This window comes from Sturnus vulgaris, chromosome W (assembly GCF_052056855.1).
Source record: "Sturnus vulgaris isolate bStuVul1 chromosome W, bStuVul1.hap1, whole genome shotgun sequence".
NCBI lineage: Eukaryota > Metazoa > Chordata > Aves > Passeriformes > Sturnidae > Sturnus > Sturnus vulgaris.
Window position 1 is genome coordinate 71,236,886 of NC_142282.1, and position 18,024 is coordinate 71,254,909.

Here is an 18,024-nt window from a genome sequence, read left to right on the forward strand (position 1 = left end):
CCGCGTCCCCAGCTCTGCTTGCCCGTTCCTTATCAACGAATGAATAAATTGCCTTGTTGACTGACCTTCCCGATTGTGGTAATTTATAACAGGTTCAACTTAGAGATATTAAGTGAATTTATTACTAACAAAATCAGAGCAGGATGGGAAGTAAAATAAGAGCCTTACAAACACCTTCCCCCCACCCCTGCCTCCTTCCCAGCTCTACCTACAGCAGTGTGAGGAGACAGGGAATGGATGTTATGGTCAGTTAATCACCCCTTGTTTCTCCCACTGCTCAGGGACAGGAGTCCTTCCCCTGCTGCACCATGGGGTTCCTCCCACAGGAGACAGTTCCCCACAAACTTCTCCAACATGAGTCCATATCACAAGCAGCAGGTCTCTGCAACCTGATGCAAGGTGAGTCCATTCCACGGGCAATAGTACCCCTCAAACTGCTGCAGAGTGGGTCACTCTTCCACAGGGTGCAGTCCTTCGAGGACAGGCTGCTCCAGCATGGGAGCAGGGCCCCTCTCTCCACAGGCCTCCCATAAGTCACAGCCTCCTCTAGGCATCCACCTGCTCTGGCATGGAGCTCCTCCACAGGCTGCAGGTGGATCTCTGCATTCCCATGGACCTCCATGGGCTTCAGGGGAACAGATGCTTCACCACGGTCTTCACCATGGCCTGCAGAGAAATCTCAGCTACAGTGCCTAGAGCACCTCCTCCCCCTCCTTCTTCACTGACCTTGGTGTCTGCATAGTTGTTCTTCTCACATGTTCTCACTCCGCTCTTCTCTGGCTAGAATTAAAACTGTGCCACAAGTTCTGTTTTGATTTCTTCTTAAATATGTTATCACAGAGGCCTTACCACCATTTCTAATTGGCCCAGATTTGGCCAGAGGCACATCCATCTTTGGAGCCACTGGGGATTGGCTCTGCTGGACATGGAAGAAGCTTCTAGCAGCTTCTCACAGAAGCCATCTCTATAGCCCCCCACTACCAAAACCAGGCTGTACAAAAACAGGTCCCTTTCCACAAAGCTGTTCCCCAGCTGGGTAGATCCTAGCCAGTGCTGGATTATATTTTCATAGGTGCAAGACCTTACATTTGTCCTTGTTGAATTTCATAAGGTTCTTTTTAGTCCACTCTTCCAGCCTAAATCTTCCTGTAGGCTGTCTCCCTTCTGAAGTGCCCACTTCCCCACTCAATTTGGTATCATGGGAAACTTCATCAGGGTACACTTGATCACATCTGCCAGATTACTTATTGTTGGGGGTTGAATGCTTTGCTTTTCTTTCTGTGGAATTTCTCCCATTGTTATGCTAAGTAATTGTGGCTACACCTTAAAACGACAGATAATGTTCTCTCGTAGGGGGGTGGCTGGAGGGAGAGGGGGGGGGAACCGGAAAAGGAAAGGTGGGATAGGGGGGTCTGGAGCGGGGGACTGGCTCTCGCTTGGCTCCTGGAGTGGGAAGACAACCTGGGCTCTGCTCTGGCATCTTCCCCTGTCATCCCAGCGCTGAGATCCACGCTCCCTGCCTTTGGACATCGCTCCGCGGCTCTCCCAGCTCACCCTACTACCTCTGGACACTCTGCTGAGCACCACGACCGACACCGTGAGGGGGGAGTAACTTTCCCCATCCTCTCTCTCCCCTGGGCCGCGGCCGCCATCAGCCAGCCCTCTTCAACTGCGCGGGACCTGCCCTGCCCCCACAGCACCGGTAACAGCACAGGGAGACGGCCTGCGGCCAGAAGGGACTGGAGTGGAGCTAGACTGTTTCTGTTGCCAATTTTTATAGCTGTTGTTGTTTTTTTCTGCTTTGTTAAATACCAGTAAAGAACTGTTATTCTCATCCCCATATCTCCTGCCTGAAGGTGTCTGAATTGGACCTAAAATAATTAAAAGGGAGGGGGGTTGCACTCTGCATCGCAGAAAAGGGGCTCCTGCCTTTCCTTAGACCATACCTGTCTTTCAAACCGAGACACTTATGAAGATATTAAACAGCATTGGGCCCAATATCAATCACTGGGGGACCCCACTCTTGACAAATTGCCAGTTTGAAAAGGAGCTATTCAGTACCACCCTCTGGATGTGGCCTGTCAGCCAGTTCCCCAACCACTCCACAGACCACTTGTCTAGATCATAACACATCAGTTTCTCTAGGAGAAAACTGGGAAAATGTATCAAAAGCCTTGGGGAAATCCAGGTAGACAGTGTCTATTGCTTGCCTCACATCAAATGAACAGGTTACTTTGTTGTAGAAGGCGATCAGGTTTGTCAGGAACAACTTGCCCTTGTGCTGGCTTTTCCCAATCATGTTTCATTTGACTTGTGATAGCTGCCAGGAGGATTTGTTCCATAACCTTTCCAGGGACTGAAATAAGACAGATGGGCCTATAACTTTCTGAATTCTCCTTTAAGCCCTTCTTGTAGATGGGAGTGGCATTAGCCTTCTTCCAGTTTTATGGGAAGACCCTTGCTCTCCATGACTTCTCAAAGGTTATGGAAAATGGCCTTGCAACATTGTCAACTAGCTCTCCTAACACCCTTGCCTGGATTTAAAGCTCAGGAATAGCTACTAAGTGGCTGTGGAATTCACCAAGGTACTGTAAATCACTCTTTGAATGTGCTGCACCAGAAGAGGAAGCCACTATTTGAGGAAGTTGTAAACTGACTTCCATGACCCCTGTAAGACTAGGTCTGTGTCTTATAATAGGTAAAAGCTGCGACAGCTAACTGGAAAATAGTTCACTGTCAGCAATGGTGATGGTAGTGTTTCAAGGGCTCAAGCTTTCAACATCTGGAAGATCTTGGCAGATATACGTGAAGAAAATCTATTTTACAGTATTTCAGTATCTTTATGGGAATTTATTTTCTAAGCAAACCCCCTGACTTATTTCAATTACATGCTCACTGGCTAGCAGAAAGCATCTTGGTATAGTCTTTCGAAACAGCTAGGTCACTTCCACTAGTCGAGCTCCAAAGGAAGCAGGAGCTAAAATTTGCATTAAATCATTTAACCAAGCTGGTACTGACAGTACCAAATGCTTTCTTATTCAGACACATCCCTGAAACCAAGTATCCACTAAGGATTCCAGCAAATTCATGTATCTGGGCATCATAAGGCAGAAGGATTCTAGATCTATTGAGCAGCTGATGGCTGGGAGAGAACCCAGGTTTATCCAAAATGGCCGATAGTGTCGTCTTGACAAATGCTTGTTGGGACACAAATTTCTGTTTAAAGTTTCTTACTGCAAATTGAGATTAAAAGCTAAAGACTTGAAGGGTATTTTTTCTGTAAAATGGGACAAAGTATTGACTTGGGACTGTAACTGATTTTGAGTATTTAATTGTGTTTTATAAGTAATGGATATTAGGTTGTATAGAAAGCTAAGCAAAGCATATCATGGTAAGAAACCTGCAGTGAATATTTTCCCTGAAAGTATAGCCTGAGTAGATACATTATTTTAGAAAAGTGACAAACTCTCCTGAACAGAAATTTGCTCTATCAATCAAGCATGTTTAACCTTCGACTGAGTAGACATGTTATGAGTGTCACTTGCTAGCATTCAGCTTTTCTTGATCCTGTCTGCTGCCCATGAGAACAAGAGGAAGTGGCCAAATGGTCAGACCCTGCAAAGGCAGCTTCAATAGTGCAGCCCAGCTCAGCATGACCTGTGCCAGACTGAGCCACTGGATGCAGTTTAATTTAAAGATGAGTGACAGAACAGGGCAGGGTAGGGTGGAGTATGATAGAACGCACAAAATATTGTTGCAGAGAGGGTGAAAATAATTTGTTCACAGTGGCAGTAGGCTGGACAAGAACCTTATGTTTCAGATATTAGGAGAAACCTTCAGACAGTAGACATTGCAATGGATCACTTAGAGAGGCTGTGACCTTCCAACGGTAGAAGCCTTCAGGAGACTATTATGGAAATGACATATCTGCTCCTGCAAGATAGGCAGATAGACTATGTGATTTTTTAAATTTTTAATGGCTATTCAAGACATTATTTTTTAACATGTCATTAGAAACCAAGAGCAGAGTGCAATAGCTTCTTTGCCAAACTATTTTTGCAGGACTCTGTCTACTCCAGCAAGGAGGGGGGGGGGGGCATTGGGGCATTGCTTTATGATTCATATAACATCTATTGTGTTGTTAAAATTGTGCTGTTAATATGCATGGCAGTTTGAGCATGCACTGATGATTTTTGTATGCTGAGAGCCCAGTTACATTTCTGATGAAATTTAATGGGATTAAAATAAAGTACTGAGGAAGAAAAATTATAGTTAGTATAAATGCTTTGTATGAATTGCACAAGTCTTCAATTTTTTCTTATTCTTGTGACTTTCAAACATTGTGATATAAATTAGTAAAGTTTAAGATAAAAGAATTATGTAAACACTGAATTATGTTTGAAAGACCATGAATGTGCTTGACCTTATATAAGCAATGTAGGCAATAGTGAGATGTCTCAGAAAAGTCTGCTGTCTTCTGTGGTGAGGAGAAAGTGAAGATAATACAGGTGATAGTCTGTGGCACAAGTCTCTGACAGCACACAGATATAGTAAAAACAAACAGAAAAGACAGCAGATAGAGGGACTGACCTTGAATGTAAGTTTTGTTTTGTTTTACCAGAGTTTTGGTTGATTAATGATGAGAGAATGAACTCCAGCACCAACGCACACAGGCAACATCTGTGTCTTGTTTTGCTGAGAAAGGCAGGAGCCTCTCTTTGAAATGGAGAATGTAACCCCCTCCTCTCCAAATTATTATAATTTTGAAATTAAGGGGCTCTCAGGCAAAGATTTGGGAACAGGAATAACAATTCTTTACTAGGAAAATTAAAATTAAAATACATTACTACAAAGAACAAACCCAAAACACTGACAGAATACAACCTGACGCCCCGTCAGTCAGGGTGTTGGTAGCAGTCCGTATAAATGGTGGCTGCAGTCCTCCTGGATGACAGATGTGGTTCAGTTGAAGCAGTGGTCCTGTAGAAGGGGGCAGTTTTCCTCTGAAGGTCCAGTGATGATGTAGAAGGGTCCAATTTTCCTCTGTAATCCAGTGGAAAAAGGCTGCTCTGACGTTCCAAATCTCAGTTTTTAGCTAGGTAGGAAAGGCTTGGCTCCTCCCCCTGGCTGGAGCATCTCCCAATGGGATGATGTAATTTTATCAGTCATGCAGTGGGACTCAATAGCCCATTAACAGACGATATCTTCCTGGAGGAAGGATGGGTTGTGGAAAAGGATGACTGCCCCACCTGGTTTTAACAGATGGTGATAGAATACATACTTTCGGTCACATCCTGTATTGCAACCTAAGACAATCTGTAACAGCACAGATAAGAATCTGTTTTTATTCACCAGCCCTTCCTGTTGTGACAAGATTTTGAGGGAGATGTGCTGTCTTTTACTAAGTTAATGAAAGTCTGGACAGTCAGCATGACAGTGGTGAAGAGTTGCATAAAGTTTAGAAAAAGTAACAGAAATGAGAACCTCTGTGAAGGTGAAATGGGCAAGAAGGCATCTCAACGGAAACAAGTCAAGTCTACAGTTCTGTAGAATGAAAAGTTGGATGGAAACTTGCTGTACTTCTGTGAACAAGTCGGTTATGTGGCAAAGCTGCTATAGCTACTTGGTGAAACCTTTGGAATAGTTGCCTGTTATAGTCCAATTTGTATCAGCAAAGTGATGTTTTTAACAGTTTAGCAGTCTACATGATACATCTAAAGTTTACAGAGGCTATTTTTTAGGAACTAGAAAACCTGAGCCAGACAGGTGTCATATTTTGGTAAGATACTCTACAGAGTAGGTTTGTACTGCAAATGCAACCTGAGTTTCACATTGCTATCAGAAATATAATATATTTTTCTTATTTTCTCAGGTTATAATTTCACTGAGAACTTCTTCTTCCATAAAATACACAATTTTTTGGGGGACCAGCTGGGCATAGAACCTGCCTACACTGAATTACATGCCTTGTAGTTGTACCAGAAACACAGAAGTGAAAGGAATAAGATACATAGTACAGACATATCTCTGCACACCATTAATATTTTCATAAGTTTTATACCTAGATCAATAAGAAAAAAAGACTATAGGAGAAATAAGCAAAACAAACCAGCAGGCAACTCTAGTCTGGGAAATAATTGGTAGTGTATTTTGAGGCATTCCCCCTTCTGCCCAAAAGATAAAACTCTTCAAAACACTCATAAAGGTACTTCTAAAATATCTGAGTTCTTCGTATAGAATTGTCTTGGTTCCAGCCAGGATAGGGTTAATTCTTGCAGTAGCCAGGAGGGGGAATGGCTAGGACCCGGAGGTTATTCTATACCACCTCAAGTCATTGCTGGGGGTGGTGAGAAGGGAGTCTCTTCCAGGGAGAAGAGGTTCTTTCCGGGTGAGAAAAACCGTGGTGGAGGGAGCCATCCAGAATTGTCTGTTATCAGGGAATTTTTCTGTGGGAATAATTTCTTATACCTTTTGTCATTAGTATTGTTGCTTGTTACTGTTTGTTTTCTTATCTCATTGCTGTTTCCAGTAAATTGTTCTTATCTCCACCAGTGATCTTTGCCTTTTGTGTCTCCAATTCTCCTCTCCAGCCCACTGCAGGAGGGAGGGGGAGGGGAAAAGCGGAGGAGCGAGAGACCAGCATGTGGTTTGGAGAGTCTTGGTGGGGGCACTGAATTGGGGAGTACCACTCCTAAACCATGACAACCAATAATGTAGTTCATTTTTAAAAATACTTTATTGTAAACATAACAAAAAAGAAAATAGTGGTGAAGTCACATGTTTTTGTTTTGAGCTTTTCCATTAACAGTACTTGTCTTTTTAGGTGATTGCAGATGGAGGCTTGTTCTCTCCATGTAATGGTATTGGCACTAGCTAGCACTAAAAGGCTAAGAGAGTGTAATCATGAAGCTAAGCTCTTAATATTTATGGGTTTAAATTTCTACTCTTTCTATAGAGTGTTTTTGTCTTTTGTTTAAGAGATGGAATGTGGGTTTGGTTTGAATTTAAGCTCACCTATCCTGCATTATTTAAGAGTAAGATTCTTCTACAGTACCTAAATAATTTGTGACTTAGTTTACAATGATGTTACCTAAATATAACAACTGCAGCACAGCCTAGGCACAACCACTTGCCATTAAGCAATGACAGTCAGGCAGCTTGAAGAGTTAAAAGAATAAGAATATACGAATAACTTGTTTTTGTGGGAGCCAAACTGTACTAAAAACATGTTTTTCAACATCGGTACATATTTAAAGTTAAAACGAGACATCAGTCAAATAAATATTTTTTACTAGTAATAAATTTAAAGCACCAGAACTGTATGATGTTACATCATGTCAGGAAAATTAACTCATGATGTCAGAGGTTTATGTCCAAAAAGGAGACAGAGGAGTCCTGTAACTTTATTTGAATAAAGGGAGAGGTCATGGGCATTTCCCATGGGGTCTCTCAAGTTTTTAGAGGATGCAGGCTCCTTTTTAACCTAATTTCCTGGTGGCATTTCCATCTCTCCCCATTGGCAGAGGTACTTCAGAGGTTCAGACTTCCCAAATTGCCTAATGCAGACTCCCTTTTAATGTGTACCCCCTGCCCCTTCTTCTTTCTCGTGTCTATGTTCTTTTTCTCTAAGTCCAGGAATTTAGCATGACCGTGAGTGAGTAACAGTCTGTGTCAATTAGTGGAATTCCTCTGTAATTTATGGTTCCCCCCATTGATTCTTTCACCTCTCAGTATCTGGCTTTATCTACCAGCAGACCCACAGTTTGTTTGTAAAGACACTTCCCTCTCATTCCTTTCAATCACATGTACAAGAAGGTGAGTTCAGTACTTTATGTGCAGGTTTAAACTTTTGAGTCATGATATTATAAAGAAGCTAATGAGACAGGGAATCGAAAAGTAAGGAATAGTTCATAAAAAATCAAGGCAATGAGGAATGCCTGATATTTACTATGCTTGCAAAAATCGAGAGGAGAGGCAGACTGCTTTGTGATAAATGGAGCCAGGAGTTGCAAACAGGGTGAGGGGTACAAGGCTACCAGTGATAAGTGATAAATCCAAAACCCTAAACCAGCAAGAACTAATCTCAAGGTCTGGAATGTGCCCAGATGGCTAAGACACATGCTCCAGAGACAAAGTTGAAAAGTTCCAGTGCGATGAAGAGTTTGGAAGCCTTCATCAGAGACCACTGACGACCCCTGAACTGGGGAGATGCAAGCGCAAAAGGATTTTGGTTCATTTGAATACCAAGCGAGAGTAGGTGGGGCTAGGACATGAATATGTATGAAGGGCATTGTGTAATCCTAGGCTTTTAGGGAATAAATAGAGCAGTCGTTTGAAGTTTCGGGGTGCATGCTTTGGGAGGAATTATCCCTGTTCACCTCAGCGCTGAATAAATGCATACCTGCTTTGTAGTCACTGCTCTAAAAAGAGAGAGAATGGACAGCAACACACATGGACCTCTTTAGGGAAAAAAGGCCAACTTTATTGTATGGACAGCCCGTATTTAAAGCATGTTATGTGGAGCTAGGACAGGACAGTAGCTCATTGGACAATTAGGAAAAACATCCATGGGACCGTACCTCAGGATGTATCCCACGGGAAAGACACCAGGTGTTAATCTTTATTATGAATTCCACTCTGTGTCTCACCATATTATCACCTTGGGAGACTTCCTCCCTAACTGAAGCTATAGTCAGCTTATCAGCCTGGGAGTGGACCTGAGAGGAGAAATTCAGGCCTGAAAAAGAATTTCCAAGCTGTAATTCTCTAGCTCTCTAAATGTGTGTGTCCACAGGTCCCCCCTTTAATTTAAAAGAAAAAGGAGAGGAGAAGTGTTTGCAATCTCTTTTCAGGGCCCTTTGCAAAGGAGAACAAACACGACTCAAAAGACCTGAAAAACATTCCCAGGAGAAGTTTTTGAATCTGGTGCTTTTCCCCTACAAAATCCATTACAAAGACAAAAAAAAAAAATCAAGCCCATCAACATTATTTCTAAACAGTTCAAAACCATATCTAATAACATTTCAATTGGCTTCAAAACAGTTCCACCGCGAGTAGATAGGTGTTCATCTTCTGCTTGTAGAGGGGCCATCAGTCTGGTGGTCGGCCTGCTGGTCAGCATTTGAAGGCTGTGCATTGGCTACATTCTGTCTCGGACGTCGCAGGTCAGGGCAGACACATCTCGCAGGCAGACAGCTTACCCCAGTATCTGTTGAGACGCAAGCATACCCATGACCCCAAACAATAAGGTCATGCAGGCCCTCCCACCTATTCGTGGTCAGGTCCCATATAAAGACCTTTGCTCGAGGCATTCGTATCTCATCTGAGGCCTGTAACGACGAGAAATGATTCACAATAACAGGATTATCGGAATCTTTTGGCACAGTAAGATGATTGATGGTATATAAAGCTTTTTCTAGTCGGCTGTGTGGTGTTCCCCAGCCATTCCCCTTTTCTGTTTATCTAAAACACGTTTTAAAGTGCCATGAGCGCGCTCGACAATGGCTTGGCCTGTTGGAGAATGTGGGACACATATTGAGAAAGTAAGAAAATTACAGCCTGAAAAATTTTCCAGGCTAGAGCTTTTCAGCTCTGTTCCCAGCCGATAAGCTGGTCCAGCTCAAGGCTAGGGAGAATTTCTCCCAGGGAGGTAATTTGGTCAAAATAAAAATGAATTAATAACAAGATAGAACACCTGTTGTGGTGCGTGACCAGGCCCTGGGAATGGGGTGTCTTCTCTCTGAACCAATCATCTTTTCTCTACTCTTGGAGTTGCGAGTCATGCTATAAAACCAAGTGTGTTTCTGAATAAACTTGTCTCTTTCTTCCTGTCATGAAAGACAACCATGTAGCTGTGCATCTTATTTCCGCCGCACTTGAAGGGTTAAAACCCCTTTCCACGGCTACAGTGGAGTGCCAAAATTATGTGAGACTCCTCACATTTGCAAAAACTGCCTTGTCTTTTGGGAGACGTAAGCAGAGCCATTGTCAGTTTTCGCTGCAAAAGGTATGCCCAGGATTGCAAAAGCCATTCTCCAATGGGCAATCACATCTCGACCCTTTTCCCCAGTATGAGCAGATGCCCAAATAGCTGAAGAAAAGGTGTCAATAGAGACGTGCACATATTTCAACCTGCCAAATTCACCAATGTGAGTGAAATCTGTCTGCCAAAGCTGCAGGGCTTTAAGACCCCTGGGGCTTACTCCCTATGGTAATGGAGCAGCCAGGCCATGACAGTCATCACAAGAGGCAACAATGTCACGAGCCTCAGTGTCTGTTAGATGAAATTGTTTTTGCAGAGTAGGTGCATTTTGATGGAAAAACTCATGCGATGCTAGGGCTTGTGCAATCTTATCAGGCTGAGGTGCCACCCAGGCCAGGTTAGCCAACCTATCAGCCCTGGCATTACCTTCTGTCAGAAACCCTGGCAAGTCTTTGTGGCTCGGTATGTGCAGAACATAATATGGATGAGCTCGGGCTTGGATTGAGTACCACAAGGTCTTCAAAAGCTGAAACAGGACGGCGTTGTCAACCTCTTTCAGAAGTGAGCAATCCAAACGCTGAGCTATGTCTGCAACATACGCAGAGTCTGTGACCAAATTCAAAGGTGCCTGTGAAAACCGTTGGAATGCCATAGTGACAGCCTTCAACTCAATAATCTGAGCAGAACCTGTTTCATGACCTTCCAACGTTTGCCAGCCAGACTCATCCTGCCAGGTAATAATGGCCTTCCCTGTTTTGCCTGACCTGTCAGTAAAGACGGTAGGACCTTGCACTGGCACCCGACTATATTTGGGTCTTAATGACAGTTTAACTGTCTTTGCCATATGCTGTAGCTTATGGCTGGGGAGATGATAAACAATCTGCCTGGTAAAATCTTGCAGCGCACTTTGCAAGGGGACACTATTAATAAAAGCCCCTTCAAAAAACTCCCACTCCACAGGGAGCACAAGTGTAGCGGGGTCCGCTGCCATCAATTGCACGCATTGTTGACGGCATTTCAGTATCAGTCGGGCAATTAATTCAAATACTGTATTTACTGTCTTTTTTGGCTGATGCGGCAGAAAGACCCATTCCAGAACGTGCAAGGGATCAGGCCAGGTATCATTCCATTGGCCAATGATACCTGTAGGATGCAAATCTGGATTGATGATAAACACAGTGATATAAACAGAGGGGTCTACTCGGCATACTTGATGGGTAGACAGAGCATGCTGCACCTGCTGCAGTGCTCTCCGTGCCTCAGGGGTTAATGTTCGAGGTGAATCCAAGCGATAAATAATTTTGGTTTTGGCAGGGACCACTGTGGTTGCCAAACAGGGGTACCAGTCAATCACCGGAGAGGCATCATAGGATAATTCCTGCCCTTCATTTCAGTGGTCCCAATTACAAATTTGACTGAATGCACACTCACCAGGCAGCCAAAACATCCCGTCCCCAGAGGTTGATTGGAGCTGAGGTTATGTAGGGTTGGACGGTAGCCGTCTGCCCTTCCAAATTCCTGATCAGCACAGGCCACTGACTTACAAAAGTCTGTGCTGTGCCTCCCACGCCTTCAATGGCCTGGCCAACAGGGGCCATTGGCCATGTGGGAGGCCAGGCAGAATAGGAAATCACAGTGACGTCTGCCCTGGTATCGAGCAAACCTCTGAGCTGGATCTGGGGTGGGTTGGCAGCTGGCACCGACAAAGTGCACACCATCTGTGGGCACTGACCAGAGGTATTCATTGTCCAAAAGACTTGTGGTGTTCCTGTGGAGCCGAAACCGCCGTCTTTCCGGTCTCGATGATCAGCCCTGGGAAGATATGAGGGAAAAGGCACAAGTTGGGCAATACAGATTCCTGCCAGGATAGTGACAGGAGGACATGGAGTAGAAACCATGGCACAGATTTGACCTGTGAAGTCAGCATCAATGACCCCTGGGTGGATGAAGATTCCCTGGATGGTAGCACTGGATTGACCTACGAGCAGTGCACTGACCCCATGGCCCAGAGGGCCAAAGGCATCCAGAGGGATCTTGTGCACACTGACAGAGTTTAACACAACTGTGGCTTCCGTGTGCACAGCCACGCCGGCGGAGCCCCTGGTGCGGGCTCCATGCTGGCTGAGGAAACCTGTGCCAGTGAGGAGTTCTGGGGTGCCATTTTTGTCTGTGCACCGCATCCCTGGGTGCTCGTCAGCCCATTTCCCTGGTCCGGCACAGGCTTCTTTGTTCTGCACTGATTGGCATAGTGTCCTGGTTTTTTTCATTTAGCACACAGAAAAGTAGGCATGTTAGCCTTCTGTTGCTGTGGCTTCTGCTTATTGTTATTATTATTTTTCCCATGCTTTTTCTGACCACCTCCTGACATGTTTTGATGATGCCACATGACAGCTGCTAAAATGGAGATCTCATGATGTATGGTTCCCACCTTAGCACATGCCTGGATCATCTCAGCCAAAGAGGGGTCTCCTGGCAAAGCCTGGATGATTTTTACACAATCAATATTAGCATTGTCCCTAGCCAGCTGTTTACATAACAACTGTCTTAGGGTATCACCCTCAACCTGCTTCTCCAAGGCAGCTGCAATTTTCTCAACAAATTGTAGGAAAGGTTCTCTGGGACCCTGAGTAATTTTCACATATTTTTGTCGTGGGGCAGCAGCTTCCATTGTTTTTAACATGGCTGCAAGCCCTATTTTCTGGCACTGTTCTAGAATCAAGGGGTCCCGGGTAGATTGCATGTCAGGGTTAGCGAATTGATGTCGGCCCATCAAAGCATCCGTCCTCACAGCATATCTAGGATCTGGCCGGGGTCGCTGCATATTCTCAGCAGCAGTCCTGTCAGCCATTTGTCTCCAGTTGTCCTCAAACAGTATAAACTGGACAGGCTGGAACAGGCAGGGCACGTCTGGGGGGGAAATCTCCATGTCCTGGTCCTCGGACATTTCGTTCCCCTCCTCCTGCGCATCCCCCATCATAAATCGATTAATGAGCCCCCAGGTGGTTAACAAAGGGGATACCGAGGTATCTGATGCTAGCAGGGCGCCCCATAAACGCTCCTAGCTGTTTCTATGATTCCGGGGAAAAAGCTTCTTTGGGGTCCTTGGAGAAACCATGCTCTTTTTGCCCATGCCAGTACAGCAATCAAATCTTTGTCTGGAATCGGGGCTTCGAAATTCTCCAGGACCCCTTTCCAGATGGAAAGGACAGATTCCTCTTGCTTAGTTAAGCAGTTCCCCATCATCTAAAACTAGTTTCCCAACTAACTGCTTAGCTGGGGACGGGGAACGAGACAGTACCTCAGCCGTCCGAATTTCCGGTACACCGATGGGTCCGTGCGGTCTCCTCGCGGCTCCGCTCAGGAGTTTCCTCGGTGCTGTGTGCCTGGCGCTCTGCTCCGCACAGCTCCGCAGTGCTCCACGATGCCTTCGCAGTCCTGTGCCGAGTGGCTTTGCGCCACGGAGCCCCGCACTGCTTCGCGGTTCATGCTGGGCAGCCCCGATCCGGCTGGTCGCTCCCAGCACTCCGCTCCTGGAGATGGTAGCGGTCCCCTGCGGTGGTCCGGTCCGGGCGCGATCTTTGTAGGGTAAGATCTAAGTGGATGCCTCCAAATGTGGTCACTGCGCTAAAAAGAGAGAGAATGGACAGCAACACACATGGACCTCTTTAGGGGAAAAAGGCCAACTTTATTGTACGGACATCCCGTATTTAAAGCATGTTACGTGCAGCTAGGACAGGACAGGAGCTCATTGGACAATTGGGAAAAACATCCATGGGACCGTACCTCAGGATGTATCCCACGGGAAAGACACCAGGTGTTAATCTTTATTATGAATTCCACTCTGTGTTTCACCATATTATCACCTTGGGAGACTCCCTCCCTAACTGAAGCTATAGTCAGCTTATCAGCCTGGGAAGGGACCTGAGTCAGGAGAAATTCAGGCCTGAAAAAGAATTTCCAAGCTGTAATTCTCTAGCTCTCTAAATGTGTGTCCACATACTTTATAACTCTAATTTCCTACGAGTTATAGAGTCTTTTCTGCGTATCACTAAGACAGAGAGTACTGTGGATTTAATTAGCATAAGCAGTTTGATAACCAAAATGCCTTGGCAAGAACAAACAGCTTTGCAGATGGCAAGAAGATTGGATCAAGACTGGTGACAGGGAAGAAGACTGAATCAAGTAGAAATGTTGCAAAACGTATAAATTTGTTTGTGTAATGTTTAACTCAATTAATGTAGTGAAATATTACTAGCCTTCCTAGAATGGTATATAAGCATATGTAGCTCACAGTAAATTTGCATTCTGATCACCAGTCAGTAGTCTCCATCTCTCTCTCAATCTTCGATAATATTAGAAAACATGGAATACACAGCAATAAACTTGCATTGCTGTCTTGGTTTAATGTGAATTTCCAGGCCAATGTACCAAAATAATGTTATAGTTTTGATTTGCCAATTTAAATATACTTGTTTTCTGTTGTGAGACAGAACCAGGAGCAGAAGCAAGGCAGGCCTAAAACTTAAAAGGGTATAAAAAGAAATTTATTAACTACACAAACAAGGAAAAAAACCCAAATTCAGAATAAGATTTTCAGACCACCCCTTCCTTCCCTCTCCCAACCTTCATTAACAACAAAACAAACATACAAAAAACTACTTCAGTCAGTTCCCAACTTAAATAGTTCTTTTGTTCAGTTCACTTCGGAGAGAGAAGTTTCCTCTTGTTAGGCTATAGGGATTTCTCCACAAGGAGGAAGAAAACAGTCCTCTCGTGATTTCACTTTCATGATTTGCATCCACCAGGAAAAAACCTTGCAAAGTCGTGAAGCTCCTCCCATCTTCACAGCTTTTCTAAAGCTGTGTCTATGGGCCATGTTAAACTCATGGGGTATTACTTTTAAGAATGAATTGTTCCAAAGCAAAAGTTCTCTTGATCTCTTTTCTCTCTGTTCATGCTTCATCCTCAGAAAACCGAGATCCCCTTCTTTCCTCCAGGCAAAGATTCTCAACACAGGTACTTTTAGTCACATGATCTATCAAATCGAACACTCCAACCCCCCATGTCTTTTTCTCCATGGTTTATAGGAATATTCAGTGTAACATCAGTTTATCCCTACAACATACAAAAGGACATTTCAGCCATCTTCACAGCATCTCCTCATTTACTTTCCATCTAAAATAACTTAGCTCTTGCTTCACTGACTTTGGAGTATCTCCTCTTTCCCTTCTGACTCCGGGAAGGATTGAAAAGTCTGCAAGTCTCATCTGAGCATTGAAAGAGTTAAGATTTCACACAGGGAAAAGGAAAAAAAACAAGGCTACAATGCTGGAGCTGTGCCAAAATCTCAGAAAACCCAGCCACGCTGGAAAAGGAGAAGAGGGGGAAAGCGGCTGGGATCTTAAATCAGCCTGAGTCTCCCTGGCCACAGTGGATGGCCACCCCTCCTCTCTGCCAGGCCATGCCAGCTTCCCAGACAGGGGGGCCCAGCCCTGCCCCCCTGCCAGGCCCGCAGGCCTGAAGTGGAGCCAGGTCCGGGCCCAGTTACCTGCACTGCTGCCGGAAAAGAAAGAGAGCTCAATTCCGGGTTACCTCCTTCGAAATGTGTGTTCACGGACTGAACTTTCTCCAATTGGTTGTTAAGGCTGTCAATAACCAAATCAGCCTTCAATTGGTCACTATCAACTCCCAGAGGGAGTTCTCACAGAGAGAACTTCTCTCTCAGTTTCTCCTCCTTAGGTGAAACCAGCACAATTGCAGAAAAGCTGCACTAAAGAGTAAAAGGCAGTCAAAATTTTTTTAGTTTTTAGCTATTGCTAGAAATGTTTACTTAGGGCTTTTTAACTTTTTTTTAAACATACTTGTTGCTTAATACTTTATAACCTTGAGCATTTTCTTAAAGCCAATTACAATGTTCTAGTATTTAAGTCTACCAATAATATTGAGTAAAGCCAGCGAATGGCAAATTTATTTTCTTTTTATTATTTCTCATTTATTCAGCAGGCTTATAAATGAAGGTTGTTTCATTAACCATTACTGACTTCATTCATGCAAGACAATCTGCAGCCATCTGTATTTCTTGAGGTTTTATCCTATGATGCTATTTTGTACATATGTAAGATGAAATCCAAAGCACATAGCAAGTACAGTAACACAACTGTGAGATGTTAAGCTAGTGACTCTAATTCCCAACACTGATTTCTGAATTCAGAAATTTAAAAAAATGTTCCTAAAAGAATCTGAGAAATAAAGCTGGTCTACAACAAACTAATTACTGAATAGGTGACAGTTTCTGAGATAAAATCTTTGCAGAGTTTGGACTATACTCACCAAAAGAGCCATCATCCTCACTCTTTCCAAATGGGTGCATTACTGGTTAATGGCCTTAGATATCAAATAATACTCTACATTAATATTAGAAACTCAGCAAACTAAAATCCATTGCTTGATTATTTTCCATATTAGAGGTACATCAGAGCATTCAAATTTGAGAATTGAAAGACAACCTTTTCTGCCAAATTCTGACAGTCTGGATCAAATAATAGAGAAGACCTGAATGACATCAAAAATACATAAAATGTCAGGTTGCAAATTCACAACAGTCAGAGTTGGGAGTTTTGGATTAATAGTCAAATTGAATAGGAAGTACAAAGAAACATATGTACAACATCTCCTCCCCAAAATATACTGACATGCTCAACCCTCCTAAAAATGTTAAAGTACATGTACTAGGCAGCAATTAAATATAAATTTATTTTATGGGAAAAAATTTAATTACAGAATGCTTATAGGTTAAAACCAGCCATTGCTGTACATTTTTACAGCACTGATAGCCATATGTCACTGTGCTTACAACACCAAAGAGCAATTTGCAGTCATGTTTAGGATGACCTACTGCGTGTCAGCTCCATTAGCATTGCAATTATGCAACATGCTCTCCCAGTAAAGTGTTTCTGTTTACTCCTATTCTTTACAAAGACCTTAACTTGTTACATTAACTCTGTATTGCTAAACATCATATATTGTTCATGCTTATGGAATCATTACCACAAATATATACTGGTGAGTAAATTACATAAGCATTACAACGAAAATAAAATCTGATTACACACAAGCCAACTTAATTCACAAATTATACTCTTGAAATTCAGTGCAACAAACAGAATGAAGGCAACACCAATATTTTCTACTTCCTCTTCTCAATAAGTTCCATCTTCAATAATGCACCTGTAATTACTTTAATATTAGACATTACAGAATACAGTGCTTATACTCATTATGATTCATTACAAATAATGTAATGAAGAATGTTGAATTCTATCCCTGATGCAGTAACCAAATAACACAATACATAATCATACTAATTTATTTTGCAGGTGTCTGGTATAGGATGCAGAATGTCATATTTTTTAAAATAAAAACAATCAACCTTAAAAGTGATGTTTAAGAAGAATAAAAAAGCCTTCATATACCCTAGACAGGTAATTTAAAACATGAAAACACAGTAAGAAAATGAATAAAATAAGACTGGACTGTTGGTCATTTCTAAGGGATCCGAAACCTCTGTGAATGAGAGAATGAAATTTAAGTTGATGCAAGTTCCATAACATTACTGTTTACCTTACATTTTTGCTATTTTAGTTGGAATTAAGTATTTTGTTTCTTGTTTCCACTCGAAAAGATTTTTCAGTCCTCAGATAATCATTTGTCCAGCAAACATTATGCATTCCAACTCTTTTACCTCACTGGATTAGTTATACTATACTGAAACAGCTTTAATCTGAACAAAGAAAGCAAGTTTCTAAAGATGGAAAAAGTCTTAAAACCCTGATGAACTGCTTAAGATAAAAAATTAGAAACAAAACAACATAGTCACCACAATGAAGTCCAGACACAAATGAAACATATCAATAAGTAGAAAGGTATTTTTCATAGAGGTTTTCTTTTGTTGCATATGTTTAAGTGTTTTTTCTGTAGTGATTTCTCAAGGACCAGAAAAACTACTAGAGGTTTTCTCAGCTATGGATCTCAATGCAGGATTG

At 43.0% G+C, this 18,024-nt stretch overlaps 1 long non-coding RNA gene across 1 annotated transcript; it reads right to left on the reverse strand.

Annotated features, from left to right (window-relative positions):
- Positions 1-8,468: 8,468 nt before the first annotated feature.
- Positions 8,469-13,376, reverse strand: LOC148220384 (uncharacterized). Its single transcript, XR_015798913.1, has 3 exons — positions 13,281-13,376; positions 11,715-11,794; positions 8,469-9,208 (listed from the first exon to the last, which is right to left on the reverse strand). It is a non-coding gene; the product is annotated as an uncharacterized LOC148220384 (long non-coding RNA).
- Between the last annotated feature and the right edge of the window lie 4,648 nt (positions 13,377-18,024).